The sequence below is a fragment of the Synchiropus splendidus genome, chromosome 14 (assembly GCF_027744825.2).
Source record: "Synchiropus splendidus isolate RoL2022-P1 chromosome 14, RoL_Sspl_1.0, whole genome shotgun sequence".
Taxonomy (NCBI): domain Eukaryota; kingdom Metazoa; phylum Chordata; class Actinopteri; order Syngnathiformes; family Callionymidae; genus Synchiropus; species Synchiropus splendidus.
The window spans coordinates 16,221,502-16,244,429 of NC_071347.1; positions in this window are offsets into that span (position 1 = coordinate 16,221,502).

Consider the following 22,928-nt stretch of genomic DNA (forward strand, 5'->3'; position numbering starts at 1 on the left):
GCGGCACAGAAAATGCCCAAAATCTTGCGAAAGGACACACAGATAAGACAGAAAATAAAATCAAAAGAATTGAAAGTGATTATGGAAGTAAAATAAACGTAAGATATAATTATAAATGCTATACATATCATGTTCACATCATTTAAAATTGTGCAATATTGTGAATCTGTTAAATTCATTCACTTTAACAATAAGGACAATAAGTGACCACCTCCCCTAAAATGTGCTGCACCAACGCACCCCTGCCACCTAATGCTGATGTAACCCCCCCTCTTGTTTGCACCTAATGTTCCTGCTGTGCCTCTGTGTCTAGAAATAATGTCACACACAAAACATGACATGAGGCAGACTACATTCTTTTGTGTATTCCCATGTTGGTTTAGTGTCTCACTAATGTAATTTAATGTGCTGCAACTCGTGGCCCATCCTTTTGACAGCAGCATGTCACAACTGAAGCGCCACCAACTTTAGATAGGTTGGGATTTATAGTCTCAACTGCGACTTGATCGGAACCCCGCAGCTTACGAAATGACGTTGCTGATATATGGATTTTTACAGACTAAAGAATGTCATGCTCCAAAATATTGAGCCTTGTCACATCAAACCGATCACAGGCTTTTTATTTACCTTAAAGCGCACAAAATGTGCTGTATTCACCCGCATGTCTGCAGCTCAGCCAACAGAGCCAATATCCAGGAGGACCGGAGACGAGAAGCAGCAGCTGAGACCAGCTGTGGTTTCGAAACTTTAGACACTTGGGCGAAAACAGCACATTTTGATGTAAATAAAAGACGTGAGGAGTTCATGATCCAAGTTCCGAGCATTGCCGGGTTTGTTGCACGAGTCAGTCTCCATGCTGGAGTCTGTTTTCAAAACTAGTTTAGAAGTGATTCTCATGCATTTTTACGACCACTGACCTGTCTACGGTGCAGACAGCATCACTGCACCCACGACTTTTAGACCACTGTGGCTTAGGTACAAAGAAGATCTATTTTCCTTTCCTAAACAGAACACTTTAAACGCTTGCTTTCCCATTGCCTCTCCTTTTTCCTTCCACAATCCAAAAACATACATTTGTGTTGAATTAAATGAGGTTAACTCTAAATGGTCCACCTCCAAGTAATGAACCAGAGAGTCCATCGCCTTAAGCCCTTCGTAGTTGGGATAGGGTCCAAACCCTTTCAACCCTGGCAAACACGATTATCTGCCATTCCTTGACGCAACCTCCAAAAATGACATCCATCAAACCCTCATGTCCGTTTGAGATGAGCCTGCGGGACACGACATTAGTCTCCGAGGAGCGGAGCCAAGTACATGCAAGTAAGTTTGTCAGTCTAAGACTGCCCGAATGGCTCTGTCATCGCTTCAGATTCAGCCACTGTCATCCAAGAAAGGGACGATTTGCAGCCTTCCCTTCTGTCTCCGGTAGCCGGAGGCACGATGGGACTAAGACTGGACAGATACTTGAAAGGTTTTTCCATCACGTGTCAACTTTGATTGAAAGAGAAAAGTTTAGCTAACCTGATTTGGGAATAGACATCATTATACTGCATGACTTTATTATGTGATGTGCTTCCTCTTAATCGGATTCTGGTGCAAGTACTCTGTTATTACATAATTGTGTACTGTGGTTTGTTTTACCTTCATGCTATAACGGTCTTGCAATTCATCGGATACATAACTAGAAAGGACAAGTTGCCTGCAAATGTTGTCCATCTGCGTGTAAATATAATGTCATCTCCGCCTCACAGCCTCGACTCATCCCCGTGCAGCCGCCGTCTGGTCTTGCCAGTTCTCACTGATCACTCATGCGAGGCGGAGCTCGAACGAGCCGATCTTCTCCGCCCATAATGCATCCCCCCAAGCAGAAGATCCCAGAGGTCGCAACAAGACAAACAGGTGCTAGAGCCACCTGTATACGGACGCCGGTGGAAACCACAAGGGCAGGAGAAATGGGATGATGCGTGAAACACATGGAAACGGAGGAGAGAAAGCTGGAAGTGTGGTTGCCAAACCGTTTTGGATGAACTTATAAATGTTGAACTTTGGTTATGTAAGCATGACAAGACATTCCTTATTTATTTTTTACTCTACATGTTCCATTCAGTCCATTTTGTTCAACCATCTAGCCACAAAAGGAGCATCACTCTGATGTGTTTTTAGAAGGTTCGCTCAAACTTTCTACAATACTGTCAGAGAAAAAGCAAAATGAAATGTAAAAAAAAAATAAAATGGTGACATATTTTCTAAATTTCCTCTCTTTAACTCAGTATATTTACGTTTTTTTAGTACTTCTGCGCTGCACTTCCATCATTTAAAGAGAAAATCTCACTGAAGAGTGCTCTGTATCTCGAACTTTACACCTTAAAAGACCAGTTGGCTCGGAGGTTGAATGTGACCCAAGACCCTCTGTCCCCCATCGCGTTGTTTTTTTTCATACTTTGGGATGTCACAGCATGCTCTGGGCAGTCGCTTGTGGAAAGTACACGCTCATAAATGTCACCCAGCTTCACCGTAAAACAGCGAGAGGAAACGGACAGCAGGTAAACTCCTCATGTCCTGATTTTCCACCTTGACACGAGCACTTATTCGAGGCACGGGTCCTTCCAGGACACCTGCGCTGTTGGCTGGGTACCTATAGAGCAAATATGTTGATTAAGAGATGTAATTCCTCATTCACCTGGCCTCCTCGCTGTCCTGGTGATATAACACCTGACCCCAGCGCTGTCCTATAGACATGTGATGCAGATCAGTGCTTTAAATCACAGCCAAGTGATGCTGAGATTTGGCAGTACACTCAACTCGGTTTGAGAGCAAACTGTGTGCTGACACTTTTATTTGGGGCATAAATTAGGCTTGTAAACATGAATTAAAATGAGAATATTTTGGGATAAATTTGGGATGAGGGCTAAGGTAGAAGTTTTGTTCTGTTTTTTTTTCCTGTTTACTTCCAACTCTCTTTTCAGTGGAATCTATCGAGTTTTTGATTCCAGTCCGAGCTTTGGTCAACATGTCACTTCCTATGTGTCACATAACAATTTTGTGTCCTTTTTTTCATGTGGTGGGACAAAGTGACAGATAGCTGGAACACCATCTAGCGCCATCTACTGAGCATGAACACGAGGACACGGTTTCATGAAGCCTCATCAGCCCAGAAGTTCAACTTAAGTTGTATGATGCAATTGTGGAACTGGACACAGTGATTTACAAAACAATATTTTAATACTCCGTAGCCATGACATAATGTGTAACTATGATTTACAAACACACTTATAGTTCATATCAATATCAGAATATTCACCTTAAAGATAATACTGTTGCAAAATCAATGATGGATGTTGTTATCGCGGCTATATCGAGATACAGTATGAAGATTCAAGATGATAACCACATACATCACAATTTTTTTTTTTTTATAAAATAACTAGACCTTTCATACAGTGTTTTATAGATATCTTGCATAGATATCAAAATATGAATTACTGTCCATATGTACAGCTCTATGGTCGATACGGTGGATATTTATTGCATTATAGTTTGTGCTCTAAATTTCTGCCTCATGCTTGACCCTGGTAATATGCTGGGTGAATTGCTCTAGGTTTCAAGCAAGAATGAATCCTGTGGTTTCAAGCAGTGACTCATTTGCTTTGACCCTCCAGCTCCATCAGACAGTGGTATCAGCTGAGATGCTGCCATTCTGCTCTCATCTGCCTGTGTTTCATCATGCAAACCTTTGGGCAGTTGCTGTGTAACCCCGAGCCAATAACTGCGCAACCAGTGTCTCTGTTGATCGATAGAAAACCAAAGGGCAGCGACAGAAGGGAATACTTTACAGTTTGGCTGTTTTCACAGCTCTTTTTTTCTTCCTGGAAAATGTTGATGGGTGGTTTCGCACTGCAGGTTCTGAGGCCCGAGTCCGATTCGCCCCCTGCTGTGCAGCCTCGCACCTCTGTGCCTCAGGCGATGTCCCTTTTTTTCTCCTCAGATGGTGGCACTCTGCGCAAAATAGCTGTCTAGCTCCCGTTCCCCAGCTCCATTTTCCTGCAGCAGAAGCTGCACAAAACAGTGTTCAAGCGGTTTGAGGAGTTCTTTTTGAACAATGTTGTCCGCCCAGACAGCGATCAGACCCTTTACTGCCTGGCATCTATCATGTTTGTGTGGAGTCGCGCCGTACACGTAGTTTTCGGCATATAGCGCGGAGTCGCCTGAGGAGAGAAGCTCACCCCCCGTGGAGTTTCCCCACAAGGTGCAGCTCTCCAGCTGGGATCAAGTCCGCGGCTAAAACCCGACTCGCTTGTGTTCACATCTCGGACATGTGAGCGGAATGCGCTTTGTCTCGAGACAGAGTGTACAGTATGAGACACCCTAAAAGTGATATTACAAAACAGAAATGGGGTTAGGAGGGCGCCGTGCTTATATGCTAACCTGAACCATTTTAATTCATTCTCTGACATCACCTGGGCTTAGTGTAGCTCAGCTGGGAAACATTGAGAAGACAGCATCAATTGTTGGTCTTTATCAACCAGATAGAATCCCGTTTTTTAGGATCTCAGATCTATTGAGATGCGGGAAATAAACTGAACTACTGTCACTCTTTTTTGAATGATTTCCCCTGTAATAGAAACAGCACAAACCTTTATTTAATTCTAAAGGTGACACCGTTGTGTACACAGTTCTAGTTTGTGACTCACTGGCCGAAACAGTGCATGATGCCAGAGGCTCCCCATGAGCGAGCGAGTCCCCCCTGAGTGCACTGGCGAATCCTCTGCCCCCTGTCCTTTACAACAATGGGAAGGGTAATGGCCTCCCCAAGGCCTCCTCATACAGCCTGATTGTGCTGCCAGCATCAGGCCAGCCGGGCCATAAAACAATTAGCTCCATTTATCAACCTAACGTCCACTATCTTTGGAGGAGAAGGAAGAAAGAGTTGCAGAGAGCGGACGGAGAGAACAGTTTGTTTGCAAGATGTATGACGACGCTCCAGATATCTTTCTTGATAAAATATCCAAAAGAGTTGAATTGTGATGTTTGCTGGGAATATGCGTCTACATAAACCACAGCATATTATTTAGTTCTGTCTTTTCCATCCATCCGTCAATCGGATGCTTGTATCTAAGGCCACTTACGAAAGTGCATCAACCACCGCAGAGATATGAAGCAAAAACAACAAGAATAAAACTAGTTGCTGACCTAACCTTGGCAAGCAGAGAGTGTTGCGAGAAGAGTCAGGTGAGTCTCTGCGGTGCGGTTTGGATGGGACCCGACAAGCGGTCTGATGGTAACAAGCAGCCAGGCAGTCGTCCAGATTCTGGAACAGAACAATCTGGACCAGAACTTGTACCGCCTTCTGGGTCGGACGAGTAGATCTAATCTTGATGGGGGGGCAAGGACCACATGGTGCGGAGAGGGAGCATGAGACATAGTGGAGATATTCGGAGGTTCTTTTCACTGTCTTACATTAGATACCCCTTGTTATAAATAACCCTGTTTCTCTACTGACTTACCTGCACAGTAGTGACGGGTCGTTCTTCGAACGATTCGTTCATTTGAACGACTCTGAACTACGAGTCATCTCACGGAGTGGATAGTTCACTTTTGCGCATGCGCAGATATGGTTTCCTCGCATCACCGTCATTTTTTAGTTTATTTTGAAAGGCGCTACGGGACGTCTTGTCATGACTAATAAACAACGCTTAATCGTCCGCTGTAGCTCCAACAGAAGTGATGGATTCCTCTGCTTTATTGTTGGATTAATAGTTCCTAAATATGAGTGCATGGATCATGATCAAGAAGACACTCCTGGAAACAGGCGTTGTATTGTTTGCTTCTCTCTTTCCCTACCCTTTGTGGTGTAGAGTTTCATTCAGTTCTATTTCCCGTTCAAAGAACTGCCAACTGCGAACGTTTAGTTCTTTCGTTCAATTCTACTTCCCGTTCAAAGAACTGCGAATATTTTGTTCTTTCGTTCAATTCTACTTCCCGTTCAAATAACTGCGAACGATTGGTTCTTTCGTTCATTCCTATTTCCCGTTCAAATAACTGCGAACGATTGGTTCTTTTGTTCAATTCTACTTCCCGTTCAAAGAACTGCGAACGTTTAGTTCTTTCGTTCAATTCTACTTCCCGTTCAAAGAACTGCGAACGTTTAGTTCTTTCGTTCAATTCTACTTCCCGTTCAAAGAACCGCGAACTGCGAACGATTAGTTCTTTCGTTCAATTCTATTTCAACAACAGGAAAGTACTTCAATTTCATACCTGATTCGTTGACGTGCAAAGCGAAAGGCTGACTTCAGTGTCAGGATGGGAGGCAAAAGTCCACTTTTCCAACGCCAATCTATCACACCATGACAGTGAGAATGTGTTGGTATGTGAGGCTAATGTCGGTAGCGCAATTTCTTTTATATGTAGATTTTCATCAGCTTCGCCATGGTAGGAGCTCTGTCAACTGCAGCTCATATAAATGTTATTAAAGATTATGTAAGATTAAACATGAGGGACCGCGAAGACGTTTGACCCATTGGTATGGCCGCACCAGCTTAGGAGCAATGAGGTTGTGGTTTCCTCGCATGGCAACCAGGCGACACATCTCTCTTGGAAATATACATGTAATAGCTTGTTCTTTTGTGTATTTAAAGGTGCACTTTTCTGATACATAAACTTCAATGATGAGGTCCAACTTACTGTGGTCATTGTTTCTGATGTAACATTTTAAGATACCTCGATGTTTCGCATGCCGCCAATGATGTTTTACTTTAACAGAGAGAAAGAGAGATATATGATGTGGCTGTTTTTAAGCTGAAAGAGAGCAATACAGTTTTTATTTAACTATTCCTTCATTGCTCATGTGTAACAGATTGCACCTGTATTTTCTCGGAGCGACTGTCCAGTTACCCCGAACATATTTCATGTGCAGTGCATCTCTGTTAAATGGTGCTGTGCAGGAACATATTTCTTCTTCTGCCGAACGTATTGTCTCACTGCCACACAATTAAAAAGGCCTTTTTTTTGTTTTGTTTTTGAGATGCGGACACAAGCGGCTTTCACAAATGACCTCACGCGCGCAGTTTCCATTTCGTCTAATCCCTTTCTTATTGTTGATGTCAGGAGGGAATGGTGGTATATCGCTGGCCTTATCGTGCCCTCTCCTCATCAGCGCGTTTAATTAAGTCCTGATCGTCTGGTCTGCCCGTCCCACATTAGTGTGTTTAATTTCCTGCTGTCACACCACCTTCCTTTTCAGATATATTATTCATCGAGCCTCTCCAATCCTTAGGTTTTCAAGAGGCTTTCATTACAAATATTCATTGGACCAGTGCTTAAAAAAGGTTAAAAAAAAATATTCCTCTCCAAAAAAAAAAAAAGGTTTTTCCATGTGATGTTCTGTTCCGCCATTTAAAATTCAAATCTTGAATTGTAAAAAGTAGTGAATGGCTGTTGAAGTTTTGTGAAACACTGTCCTCAAGATGGTAACCATCATTAGTAATGTGGAGTTTATTTCTACACACGCACCAGGTTTTTATTATTTGAAATGAATGGCTACAGCTGTAGCCTGGTGGGCGACAGCTAGTGGTGGCCTTATGGGGCTTCATGAAACAGTGTGCTCATTTTCAGAGCCCACTAGATGGCACTCTCTGCTCTACAATCTTTGGGTTTCGTCAATCATTTCGGTGAAATCTCGCACATTTTTTAGGGCACCATCTACTAGGCTCTGAAAAACAAGGACAGTGTTCATCGTCCCATCACTAGCTACAACTCATGTTGTACACAGGTTGGACCTATCCATCCTGTCCCTGACCCCCTCACCCTGTGAGGCTGGGACAGGCTCAAGCTACTGCAGGGCAAGTTCTCATATCACCATCAACTACTGTGAGGTTACATAGAAGTTGTTCAAAGCCAAGGATTTCGGAGCTCAGAGTGTCATCTGGTAGACTCGGAAAATTGAAGTCTTGCTCGTGCTCTTGCACCCAGCACACTAAGGTATTTCCATCCAACATCTGTTAAGAAAATAATAACATATAGAGACATATACAGCATCATTTAAAAATAAATAAATGTGTTATCTCAAGCAACTTCTTGTTAAAACTACCGTTCTCATCTCTAGTCATTTGATTCCTATTACTGTATACTTCAAATTGCTGAAGTTTTGGGGTGTTTTGACCCCCATATTTTCCAATGAGCTTTGGTGATCCCCAAGGATCAATTCAAGACTCCTTTCAACATTGCCAATGAAAGTGCTTCTGTAATTATTTTCAAAAAACATGCACCATCTGCTCGTCTTTCCCCCAGACATGGATTTGTATTCACTTCTGTGAACTCCCTTTAGTCTTTTTTCATTTCATACAGTGTTTTATTAAGTTGTTGCCTTATTCTATTTGTATTTAGCTCAAGCCGAAGAAGCAGTAACACCTTTGCGTGGCATTACACCTTTTTAGTGTGGTGAGTTGGAATTTAACAGCTCATTATTACGTTTTTTGTGTTTATTTATTTATCTGTTTTTCTTTTCAGCTTACCTATCTATACTGGCACCTCAGAAGGTATGAAGAAAGATAAAGGAGCAACACTGGCCACACAAGAAACAGGAAATTGTGAGTAGTAGCCGCCAAAAGCCAAGCGATTTTCTTATCAATGCACTGCGGACTGTGTTAGCACTTGAGTAAAATGGGCTAAGAAAGATGTGACGAGTGGAGGCGATGGTGGTGTTGCTTCAGATACGGTCTGGTGGTTGCATGCCAGCGAGCCGAGGCCAGAGTAGAAGTGTTTGGGTCAAACATTCTGGCCCAATTTTACAGCTGAGGTGCGTTCGTCACCACCGATGCTGGTGGCTTCTGCAGCGCTCCAAATAAAAGTGTCGTTTGAGTGACGTTTCCAGGCACTAAATGTGGCAGGATCTAGGTACTGGAGTGAGCGTTTGTTTTTTCCCATCTTCAGCCCGAGTCTTTTGTTGTTGAAATCGAGGAATTTATTCAACCATCACAGCAACATGACTGGGCAGAAAAGCGTTATTGCTAAATTCCAGTGCGACAGGTTTGTAAATAAAACCGACATGTAAAGAGGCAGAAGTGGCTAGAGCCACTGAGTCACCGTGAGGTCATGCTTTTAATACAGCTTTCGTTGAACCGACGGTGTTTTCCCTTATGCTTTCATTCAACAGCCGAAAAGTGCTGCAGCACGAACCAACAGCAAATAACACAATCGAAGTAAGAACCTCTACCTGTTTCCTTTCTGCTACAAACAATGTCCTGTTTGTCTTTTAAAGTAAGCCTTTTTTTCCTTCTCCATTTTGTTATTCAAAACAACTCCTTTTTAATTGACCATAACCTGGATGACACGTGACGGACAGCCTCACATTAAGAGGCGTTATTCTTCATAACAAGTCGGCAGCATGAGCACGTCTCCCATGTCTATTATAGATGTATACAGCAGATGGACATGCGGAGGTGGTGGTTGTTCTGTCTTGGATTTTTGGTGCCTCTCTGTTTTATTTTAAGCCTCTTGTTTGACAGCTTATGTAATACAACAATGCAGTGCAATTTGACACTGCAGTTTGATTTGTTTGAAAAGCACAGGTTACAAAAACAGCAAAAAAAAAAAAAAAAAATATATATATATATATATATGTATATATATGTATATATATATATATATATATATATATATATATATATATATATATATATATATATATATATATATATATATATATATATATATATATATATATATATATATATATATATATATATACATATATTCATAACAATATAACAAATCGGAGTTCAAACAAAACATTTTTTGCAATGGATTTCAAACAATCCAGAACTTGAATGCCCCCCAAAAAAGCCAGAAAAACATAGCGTGCGCGGACCGATCAGCTGACCCACGACGCGCTTTGTTATTGTGTATAACGCAGCCTCTGTATGCAGACGTGTCCTGTTAGCTACATTTACTGACTGTTTTTTCTTCATATTGAGGTGTAAAACCTTTCCTGTCTCCGCACTGGACCGTGGTAGAGTGTCACAGGGGAGGTGCTCGCTCTCCACACCTCCACTCCAGGGTTTGATGTCCTGTTGTGGGCTGGAGCTGGGACAGGGATGAGGCGAGTCTGGGACAGAGCGTGACTTGGTTTATGACTTTGTCACAGCCAAACTGCACAGAAGCGCACATTCAGAGCTGGACACGCACCGGGCACCTCTTCACTTCTGGAGAGACGTCACTCACTCGGCAACCCCTCCCACATGCAGCGGCCACACACATAGAGGAACAGCGCACCTGCAGCAGACACTCTACATTCACTCCTACAAAAGACTATTTTAAGGCTTGGAACACATTACTTCTTTTTCCATTCATTGTAATGGGAAAAGTCGATTCAGATTTCGAACAATTCGCTTCTCGAACGGCCGTCTGGAACGGATTGTGGTCGAAAACCGAGGTGCCACTGTGTATGTCTGTATATATATATATATATATATATATATTAACATGCATTGTGTCTTTGGTTAGTTTTACGATGTAATGGAGTGAGGTAATACCAAAATAGGCACTTCTTATGTTGTTATGCAGATCATCACACACTGATGCTGCTCTTCTTTGCTAGCTTCCACCCCAAAACATGCTTTTAATTTTAGCACTGCAACTCATGTCGCCAAGTGGCCTTACAAAATATGCAGTCACCACCTGTCACAACAAAACATTTTAAGAGCCCAGACCAAGACTCTGAAGTGTACAAAAACAAATTAGCTACACCGCCATTACGCCAAATTTTTACTTTTTTCTTTTTCCTAAATCCAGAAAGGCTTCAAGTTTTTAGTTGCATTTTCAGCTTGAGCATTTCTCTGCCGGAATCGACCATGCCTTCACGTCTCTTGAGTATGGATAAGCTTTTTTCCTGGCTATAAAGCAGTCGCTGCTTCAACTCTCCGTTTATTGGAATGCCACTAAAAGAGCTGCAGTTTTTTTTTTTTTGTTTTTTTTTTTTATATTCCCTGTTGTTGTGCTACCTCAATTAATCCCCTTTCGAATCGGCCTAATCCTTGCAAACATCAATTTTGAAGACGTGATGCTCTATTCCTGTCAAGTTGCCATGATCTGAATAGTACTGTACATATGCAGATCCCAGATCCCTGCATCACCCTCTGTATGGATGTGTTGAGTATTGTCTAACAGCTGCTCAGTCAGCAGCAACCTCTCTAAGGACAATGGCCTGAATGACGTGATGCCACAGAGTACTTGGAAAGGTCTGATAGATATCAGAGTACAAAATGCCAGGACCAGTCTGTGCACCCCGGGGTCACTGTTTCCTTTGTTTTCCGGCTTGGTAGCAACTGGACGAAGACTCGAGAGGAAGCCCAGGCAACATCAGCGGGTATTTTTTACCCACCCAGAGGCACTTCCAAGTCACCCAGCGATCCCTCATACTTGTGCAGATGTGACACTTCTTTATAAAAGGTAATATATCAAGGACACAAATTTCAGTTGGACAGAGCCAATGTGAAATAAAAGTACAATTCTCGAGTCATTTGAGGTCAATTCACAAGAAGGTTGGAATGAAATATGAGTTTGTTTGTTCCTTAAAGGTCATTGCACCAATGTCACCGTAACAGGTTTCTCTCTGCAAGGAGTTTGTATGTTGCGTCCTCTGCCTCAATATTTCAGCCTCAATATCAGCATCATCAGCGACATCAATCTCATTTCAGCAGTGAACAATAGTCAATAAACTACATTAAAATTGTGCTATTGTAGTTGATAAAGATTTAGAAGACCAAAATATTATCCCAGACTGGTGAATTGAACTTGGCCACAATGACTATCATCCTCTTTAAGGACCAAAAATATGTGCTCAAACATAGATGGGTGGTTTGATGCAAGAATAAAAGGACCTCCAAACTACTCATAACCCAGATGTGGACAAAGTGCAGCCTGAGGGCCACATGTGTATCTCCTGTTTTTAGGTCAGAGCCAAACTACAAAAAAAACTACTACTTCATAAGTTCATTTCTATCTCTTTTTTCCATTGTAAGTCTATTTTTCTTCCTCACTGGTATAACCAATTATAATAATATATAAATACATGAAAGATATTGAAAAAAACAGAAGGTACTAAAAGGCTTTTTATATCATATTTACATTGTTTTGCCTGTTGTTCTGTTCTCAAAAATCCACTACTCGAAAATATCTTCCAACAGTCATGATTTATATTGAGAATCTTCACCAAACAAAACACATATAAATTGAACAGATGTTGACCATATAATGCCATGACGTAATTTTCCCTATTTTCTCCTTGTTTTATCTTATTTTGCCTTTTGGCCTGTCGAAGGATAATGCGTCCCCTACAGAATTTAAATGCCAATACTTCAACCCTGACCCACTGTTGAATATTGAGTCGTGAAATCATCAAGAAAACCCACACACAATACTTTGTGTTGTTACACGCATAACTTCATAGGTTTTATATTCCTTGGGATCCTCTCAGACACACACATCCACACAAACCATTTGAGAGGACACACAGTCGAGGGACCGCCCACGTCAGGAGCCACTGTGTGCAGTTGAAAAGCAAGGGCAAGTGTCACCTGAGTGTCCCCTATTGAGGGTCCCGGGTTGCATGACTCCCTCGTGGGGAAACACCAGAGATAAAAGTCCTATTTGGCTTAAAAAGGTCACAGCAGCATCATAAAAAAACAGCCTGAAGTTCGGTAAATGGCTACACTTTAGATCTGGAAACACATTTTAACCACTCAGAATCCAATTTCTTGCTGAGTTATTTATGTTTCGCTGACCATTTCAGGAGAAAATGTAGTCAGGGTTTTTGTGTACATGAGTCAGTACTTCATAATGATGAATAAACTGTGTTGCCACACTTACTTTACTGATGACTTTAATTGAAAAGTAACTAAGTTACATAACAATGTACTTTGCAAGTCACATTTAGCAGCTGTCTACAACAGCCCTCACTGCATAAGCAAAACATCTATGACATCGTTCTTACATCTAAGCTTGGGGTCATTTTTTTGTGAATTGTGTGAATTTAGACTTAATATTTTATTTTTGACATACTGTATTAACAAATTTGACCTAAAATCACACTGAAAAAAAACAAATACAAAGAATGAAAAACAAGTCCTCTCCCTGCCAGAGCCACAAATATGAATGTTTTCAAAAAATGAAAATGCTATTTTCTCACTCAAGCACAAACACAAACAAAGTTATGTATAATAATTCATATAAAATGTAGGAAGAAGTGCTGGTCCACTTCAAGACACAAGGCTATAAAGCCTCTCAGTGTGACGGGTCTAGTTTTATTCTAATTTTATTCATTAAACTGTGTTTTGTTTCATTGTTTAAGTTAGGACTTTTAACACCTTTTTTGCTTTCTTGATTTGTATTCTTTATTCTGCACATTCGTGGACCCTGCAGGGTTAATACTGTAGCATATTATATAGCAACACTGTTTTCTGTTGCAGACACAAAGTCAAAGTCGAGACTGTATTTTCTGCTAGAAACGCTGTCCTCACTCCACTGTTGTTTACGTCTGGTCGCCGGCAGCTTGACATGTGAGCTGCCCACACGCTGAAAACATGAGTGGCGTGTTCCACACTTGACGTCATGCCTCGAGACGCAGCGGATGAAAGCATGTTCTATAAAGTAACACACCGTGACTTGGATAAGCAACTTTAATCTCATTACAGTGTTTAAATACGCAAAGAAAGTGGTTGTATAACTGTAATGTTTTTTCTGCATTGCCGTAAATTTATTTTTTTAAAATTTAATTTAATTTAACAGTTTGCTCCATAGACAACAGGGAACCTTTGTGAGTGCAGGAGTTCCTGGTCCACTGATCCCACTGATGCACAGGACACGTGGCAGCTAGGATGAGAACAACAACAAGAAACATGGAGGAATCCCTGAACAAAAGCAAACAAAAGCATCTGTTTGCTTTTGTTCAGGGAGGTTTTTCGCAACACAACTTTGAATTTATTTGAAATTCTTTTAAAAATTGAAATTCTTATACAAATATTTTCAAGACATTAAAAGAGCTTTAGTTTGAATAAGGTGATATAAAAACTTGAATATAGCCACCATCGTGATTTTGTCAAACTGATGCAAAATAAACAGTATTTTGTGTGGATCCATCATTTGATTCAGTAATATACCAAATTCATTCAAATGGAAAAATGTGGCTTCTTGTGGCAAATATTCTTATACCGTTAAACTGCGATTAATTGAGATTAATTCATCACAATTTTTTTTTTAATTGAATCCCTCCACTAATAATTATCAGACAAAAACTGACTTTATTCAGACAAAACAGGTTCAACAACAAAAGAAATTAAACCCTGTTACACTGGATCCATCCTGATCGTGGCGCTTCAGCTGAGAGACACTTACTCCATTCACAATACAAAGAAATGAATCAAAAATGAAAATTGGCCCAAACTTGGAAAAGGCTCGACAGTGATTGAGCGGACTGAAATGGGCTTACACGGCACATTTGGTAATTTGCACACCTAGCTGCTCTTCAGAGCAGCACAATTACCAAGTGTCTCGGGGGCCGCCAGGACCCATGCTACACCCACAATGCACCGACGGCCCACCCCGACTGCCGTGCCCTCCCCCCCTCCGCTCGGCCACTGCAGTGCTAGCGTGAAATGGCTGTTAATTCCCTCTGCTATCGCCCACACACAGAACCTGTTTTAAGCTTCTATTTGAATGTTTTGCCAGCAGAAAAATATTATGGAATTTTGACTCCTGAGAAGAAGCCAGGAGTGATGAGGTCATGTTTTGACCTCATCACTGTGACTTCAAGTTCCTACAATTCCTGCCAAAAATAGTTATTTTTGTCCGCCCATGATAAGTTAGAGGTCCTCCTTTAGCTTGGCATAGAAGTCCGATCCAACTTCCCAGGTCAAAATGTCAGGTTTAAATTATCCACTTAAAAATGACATAAAATGTGAATGAAAGATCTGTGGTGACACTGTCAAGAAAAGAAATGAATATTTTAAACCAATGAGCCCAGTCCGAGCATCACAGTGTGTTTAATTCATTGCACCACTTTGCAACTACATTTTATATTCATTGAGATTGAATGACAAACATCTCATGACTTTAATTCAGCCTCCTCCACCTTCGCCGCTCTAGTCACGCCCTTCCTCTTCATGTCCTCATTCACCACTTGCTCTCAGCGAGAACTTTGGAACGTCAACTCTGCCACTGTGCGTCAGAGCTTCTGTCTCTCAACCAAACATCATGGCAGGTCACACTACTCTCTACATTCCTTTGCTCTATGGTGACAGATCTTTTAACAGTTGTCTCCATCACCTGATCAATGGAATCAAACATTACTAAAACAATAATACTGGCACTAATGGTTGGGGATTCCAGGTGGAACTTCTGTTTTTTATTTATTAATTCACCTTAGTTTCTATACGGCTGTCACTGAACAATGGTGCAGTGGTCATTGTTATAGCCTCACAGTGAAAGGACTTTGTGCTTGGAGCAACCCTGTTCGCATTCTCTCCTGCGTTTCCTGGGTTGACGCACTCCTGTTTCCTCCCACAGTCCAAAAACCTGAGATGGGCTCACAAAAGCCAAAAGCACAAATAATAAATCTGAAAGATTCACCTCTATAAAGGGCAAATTTAATGTGTTTTTTCTTTATGTATCTTTATCATTTCAAATACATACGTATGCCTCAAAAATGAAAAATGGCCGCACTCATGTGTAGTCAGCCTTTGCTGTCGCCTGTTAAAAATGTCACACTTCCCCGTCATCCAGGAGTAATTTGTCATCCATATAAAGTGGGCTGTAATAGGAACCTGACATGTTGGTTTACAGCAGCAACATGCATATCTTCACGCTGACATGATGGGCATTGACACCTGTCGGAGCTTATTAGACTGCCTATAAAGAAGCAGTCAGCTTTACACATTCTGGGTATTTGGGCTGAAGTGCATCAGCTGTCTGTAAAAGTCAAGTCCAAAAATGTTATAAAACATATAAACTTGAGTTATGAAAAACATGATGTGCACTTTATCCATCAAGAGATATGATTTACACTTAAAATTTTAGACTTAAAATGAATGTTTTGGAGCATTCAGAATATATTTTTCTGATATTTTGCGAATGCAAATGATGCTCCTTCAGCAGCTTTGGGCTTTTTAATATCACCCACAATATCTAATGTAATTATTAGACAGTAAGTCGGCGTCACTCCTGTCCTTTCCTTTCTTTTGCCTTGGTACTTCTATTCAACTTTCTTCATCTGACACTGTCTCCCCTCTTCAGGTGTCCAAACCTATCGATTCATTTCAGCTAGCATGATATTCAACCTCTTCCACTTCCTGCAATTCCACTTCCGAGTCATCCACCCAACATCACTCCTCAACACTGTCTCATACTTCTCTGATGCTCCTGACTCCCTCAAACATTGTCACACTTCCAATTTCGGAACTTTGTCAAAGCCTTTCTTTATCAATATCTCGAACACAACACATCTGCGGCGCTCCTTCGCATCTTGAAATCCTCATGCACAGTCGGGCTCATCACAACGGAGCGATGTACCATCAAACACTAGTGGAAATGTTGAACCAAAGTCTAACCATTTAATATCTCTGCAAGTCTCTCATAAACATCAGTCGTTGTCTGCCTCATTCTTATTCACATCGCTGAGCTACAAGTGAGAGAAACATCCCTTCGAAATTAAGGGAGCAAAAATAAACCGGTCCCTCGATGATGTTCTCTAAAAGATGATTAGCAATCTGATTATATGAATAATGCATTGAATGAACTGATGTACACCATTCAAATGAAGTCAGGGATGAGGGAACAGTAACAGAGTTTGCTTCCCCCTCCTTCACTTTGACAACCACCTGACTCACTATATGCGATACTAATGGCTGAAAATCAACTGGGAAGAGGAAAAATAATGAATGTGAAAAGACTAACTCGGGGATAAGCGTAATGAATAGGTCACTGTTGGCTTGGCTTCAGCCTTTTTAAATGTAATTTGAAATGTTTTTTTTTTCTTTTTGCATAGTGAGCAAAATACTTTGAGTTCATCCAGTCCAACTGAAGTATGGAAACACTTGCCTTCATGATTTATTCTCTGCAGGACTTCAACTCAAATGTGGGATGGAATAATAATAACATGCTTGCAACTATTTTCTCATAAAATAGCACCTTAAAGTATTAGCGTTGTGGGTGGGTGATGATCCAATGGAGTGATGGCTGCTGTTCCCCCTGCAGCTAAAGATGGCCACCATGAAAGCAGCAGCAGCCTTGGCAATGAAAGTGCTTTGTTTCCCTCTACTGGTCGTCAGCGCAACCGCTAAATCCACCGGATCATTTGATGTTGAACATGTTTGTTGACTTGCTTAATGTGTGTGCTTAATTTGAGTAGGTTGGACAAAGGAGATAAGAGCAAAGGATTGATGAGGAAGAACAAAGGCAATAGAAAACATGCTGTGTAAAGGCAGGGGGGGCTGTATCGCAATTCATCTCTCCAGGAGCAGTTTAGGCGGAAACAATGGGTATTCTATTTTATTTTTGCTCCAATTCTCGGCTTCTTAGTCAATTTCTCAAGATGACACGGGCTTTGAAGTTTTGAAGCGAGAAAAGGTTGTCAACTTCCCCGGGATCATGAATTGATAGATTGACAGTGACATGCGAAAAGAGGAAATATAACTTCCTGCTGGGAGCGTCGGGGCGCAATTCCCCCGCTCGTAACCTCTCTTACGCTCCCGAGAAGAATGTTCCGGGGTGACGCCGATGGAAAAGAGGAGGTCCAAATTGTTGGGGGTGTTTATGTGTGAACTCTTTTTGCACTTTCTATCACGTCCTGGGGAGCTGGGAATGCATTCAGACGCACACCGAAAACACATTGCTCCTGTCAATTACACAACCGCAGTGTGATGAGTTGATGGTGAAGTGACTCGCTGAGGCCAAGGTCACAGTCTCATTCCTTTATTCCCATAATCCCTTGTGTGGACTGGGTGAGAGGCCTGCTAATGGCTAGCACTCTCCAAAAGGGAACAAGCGCGTTAACATAGACTCTAGAGACCCTCCACCTTGCGCAAAGAGCAAAGCACCGAGTCTATACAATCCATCAACATGGCTAATTAGGACCCAAGCAGGTCCCTAAGAGAAGCATTAAGAGGCGTGGTGGGGCTGCATACTTGCGAAAAAAATCATATAACGCGAGACTGCGGGGAAATAACCCGACTTGAATCTTGCACACATAAAACATCATGCTGATACACTGGACAGATTACAGGAGAAAATTGCTTTTGATAATGTACAAACAATGGAAGGACATTCAAACTGCATTCAAATTGTTTGAATATGAAGTACAAGTAACATCCGACTTACGACCGGGATCGGTTCCGACCAACCAGGCCATAAGTCGGCTTGTACGTAAGTGGAATGCCATTCAAAATACACAATGGTTATAGGAACTACTGTAGTGGCAGATCACTGTGTGAGAGTGAGGTGCTGGGATACTGTGCTGCCGTACGCCTTGCCGGGCAGCTACGTGCTGCGGTGCCATTGAATAAAATAAATAAATAAATAAGCATCTGCTGGCCGTGGTCGTAAGTACGGGTGGACAAAAGTCAAGCAGCTCGTAAGTCGGATGTTGCTTATAGTCATTTCAGGTAAGCCATAAGTGGCTTCAAAATACTGAAAAGTAGAGCAACAATAAAGATGGCAAGGTGCAGCTGTAGCTTTGAGAGCACAAGAAGAGCTTGAACCTCCATTGTCTAATTGGAATAAAGTCTGTAGTACTACGGCAGTAATGCAGAAAAGTATTTATATCTCTCATGTCATCTTTATCCTACCCTACCTTCTACCGCATGACTGTAATTTTTGGGCAAAAATATTTCTATTTTGCGGTACTTTAGGCTCCTACAAATACATCATAGAGAAAATGCACCCACCAATGTGGCCAAACAGTTATTTGTTTGTTGCTTCAATACAACGCGATGAGCGTCATCGAACGCCAAATTATTTAATAGTAGGCTTAGTTAATACAAGGAGCATGAACAGATAAACACGCAGCGCTGTCATTTCACAAGGCAATTTAAGACCAAAAGACTATCAACATTCGATCCATGATCTCTCACGGGCGAGTCTTGCTCAAGTAACCACAGGAAGCAGTCGCGGTGTGGGGTGAAGCAGAGTTGCTTCTACTTCTTCAACGTTCCAGCAACGGACTTGTTACGAAGACCTTTCTTCTTCTCCAGGCTCTGACCGCATGCCCTCAGTAATGTATGACTTGAAAGTATAGAGCAGGGGTCCCAAACTGGTCCTCAAAGGCTCGCGGTGGGTGCAGGTTTTTGTTCCAGCCAAACAAGCAGATATTGGTTAACCAATCAGGTGTCAGCTGAAACAAGCAGCACAAGACTGTCACTAAACTGATAAAGACACTTGATCGGTGAAAAGGTGTTCTCTTCATTGGCTGGAACAAAAACCTGCACCCAATGGGGCCCTTTAGTGGATCAGTTTGGCCACTGTTGTAGAGCAGTCTCTTCTGTGAGATTGAGATCTAACTTTGTAGCAGTAGAGCACAGTCAGTAAGTGAAGTAAGTCCACGTAACCATATTTCTATTATTGCACCACAGAATTTCATTGTCCTCTAGTTCGTGATGTGCTGATGACGCTTCATGAAACAGCGTCCTGATTGTCAGTGTTCAATAGATGGCGCTGATGGTTTTAAAAAGATGTGAGGTTTCATTTCATTCACTGAGGTTGTTAGAATCCAAAGATTTCTGAGCAGAGAGTGCCCTCTAGTGGCCTCTGAAAATGAGGACATTGATTCATGAAGCCTCATAAGCCTATCTGCAACATCAGTAGATTGTTGCGTACATAATATTGAGTACGAGCACATAAATGCACACACACCCACCTATTGTATAAACAAGTAGAACAAGAACCAAATATGCTTCCAATGGAGATGTCTCTTTGGCACCTGGCATTTGAACACAAAAAAGTTGTTGTTCTTGTTGACACGCCAGAGTGAGACATGAAAATGGCATCAGTTGTTTCAGAGCACTAACCATTACTCTTAGTCAATAAAGACTAACAGCATATAACTTGATCAAAAAATTCTTCACTTAACACTGAACCGCCAATGATGTCTCCCCATTTATTTAAGTTCTGCATTACCTGAGGTGTTTCGAAGTGAAACAATTGAATGACAAATCCTCCAAAATATTATTGGACCCAAATGGTTATATCTGAAACATGACCGAAATGTAATAGTTTCTTCGTTGTCCCATTACCAGCAGTTCACTTTAGTACATGAACACTGACTATTACAAAACCTCTGCGGCGGAGCTTCATTGAAGACTCAGAAAACTGCTTTCCAACAGTTTCCTAACATTGCTTTCCTGGCTGGTGGCCAGCACTGAAGACTTTCAGGTACTGTTAAGAGGTTCCATTCCCACCGGCGATGCCCACACTCTTTCCAAAACAAGTGTTAGTTTGGGAGTCCCAGTTGTCTTACATGGGCAGGATGAGTCTCAGTGATTGTCTTTGCGCTGGGTTTCTAGGTCAATAACTAACCACCATTCCAGAGGATGGAGCTGAATTTTGAAACAGTCAATAAATACTTTGATTTTCAGTGTGGCCAAAACAAAACCCGACCTTCTTCTTGTCAAGGCAAAATCTCTCTCTTCCGTGCCGTAATGTTTAGCCTACAGATCAACAGTATGTCCTCTAGGTAGGTGAGAAGAGTCAGGCAGCTGAGAAAATGGTTCAGATTAAAACCAGGTAATGGCACATTTGCTGAGCCTTTTGTCGGAGCCGCGCATGCAATTTAAGGGGCTGCAGGATGAGTTAATATTTCATTGCACGCCAGGGAATGGGAATAGAGAGGTGGTGAGGGAAAAAAAATGCATATGTCCCATTTCGCAATCTGATTCGTCTCAGCAAATCAGTTGGAGACGGTGCTGTTCTGTAATGAACTCTCAAAGTCTATTCTAAGCATCTTGCTGTTATGCATCCGTCTGCTTTAACACCTAGCAAATAGAATATATTACGGTTGCTGTCTCTTTATATTTTTGGTCGGAATGCAGAGCCTGATCTATTTTTTTCTCTCCCTCTCTCTCCCTTTAAACCTTCATCCTGAAGGACCACAGCTCCTCATCCATACTCAGTGCGGTCATATTGTTAGGCATGTGCTTATCGAGACAGTTGGGGATGCAACATTCCGCTCGACAAGTATAGTGGAACGTGGTTTTACGGAAATATAAATTGCATGCTTGTGCGTTTACTTAGCGTCTGTGAGGGTGGGAAGGTTGCCGAGGCAATCTGAGATTCTGGGTTTATTGCCCTGCGAGCTCATTTGTTTGTATTTTATACCTCATTTAGACTGAGACGATCCAGCTAGCCATTACGGCTGCGGGTGACCTACTTTCGCAGCAGTGTGACATTCTCCCTGTAATATTATAACGTCCTCCTTTTAATACATTACTTTTGAGCAAACGTGCGGCACAGCACAGTGTGGTTGAAAGGAATATACTGACAAACTAGTTCAAAGAGGAAATACAAGCCCCGCTATTTCTCTCCCATGGTCTCTACTCTGTCCCTTCAGGCACCGATACGCAGTGAGTTTCCATGTTAGCGCTGCGCTTGACACCATAGTGACAGCACTCTAAACATCAGAAGGACTTAAGCTCATCAGGGCCGTCAGGGATAAACATTTGTTTTTTAAACTTAACTGACCTGCTAATGCGAACACAGAGGGCAAACACATGTGTGTGGCTTCAAAAACTACCTTTGATTTTGGGAGACAGCATCATGACTTATGTTTCTACCATCAGATATTCATTGATGGCCACCGGTTCTCGCTGGATAAGGGCGATACTGCCAAGCTACAGTGACTCGTTTTGTCCGATTGATGTTTTAAATCCACCAGCATACAATCCAGAAGCTACTTCTAGAATCAAGTCTGGCTCCCAACTACTTCTTGGTTTTCCTACTGAGCACGTCCCCCTCTTATCCCTATTTGCATCTGCAGTTCTGGCTGATCAATGTGTTCAAGACACAAACCGGACCGTCATCTGCTTCATTGAAACATCTGATCAAAAGACACAAAATAAACTGTGCTAACTTCCTGCACACAAATAATGACTGGGGTCTTCCAAGAGAATTCCCCCCAGAAGGCGTTGTCCTAGTAGCCACGGGTCAAACAGGGTCACTTCCCTCTTTGTCTTATCTTACCTTATTTTATCCCATATTAACTTAAGGCAGTGAGACATGAAATCCTTGTCATGGTTAGAGTGAACGTTTCTCCCATCTTTTTTTTTTTTTTTTACCTCTCATTCAAGGTCCTCTACAGCTATCAAGGACATTGGTGTCCTGAAAGAAAGGCTCCTGAGTGCAATGCGCTCTTTCATCCAACAAAAGTGGCATCTCACTGAGGCACAGGTCTGCACTATCCTTGGTGCACTGGACAGCATCAACCACATTGTCATTGCGGGGCACAGAAAAGTAAAGCTCAAAGTGAGCTGTGTTTACTTGAAATGATGAGACACGAGGAACAGCAGCATTACACCATTGATCTTTCATGTCCTGTGATCTATGTTCTTTCCTTCAGTCATGTTGACAAACACCCTGTTTGGATAGCCACATGTCTTCTGAGCCTCGTCCAATGTTCTGCTTGTTTTCTCTTTCTTCCACGGTTTTGGTTCAGAGTTCGATTACTTTGTGTTTTCGCCTGAATAAGTGCGGTATTGTGTAGTGTTAATGTTGATACCAAAAATATATAAAATCATATTTGTGCCAAGACGGCACGAGTCCCTGAAGAAAGATTACGACCAATGCCAGACGGGACCCAGGTGTGCTGAGACTGAACCCTCTGGCTGTAAAGTTGTTGCTGAATGCACTGTTTTGCTCATACTTTTAGTTTTGGTTTTCGGTAACTCCAAAGG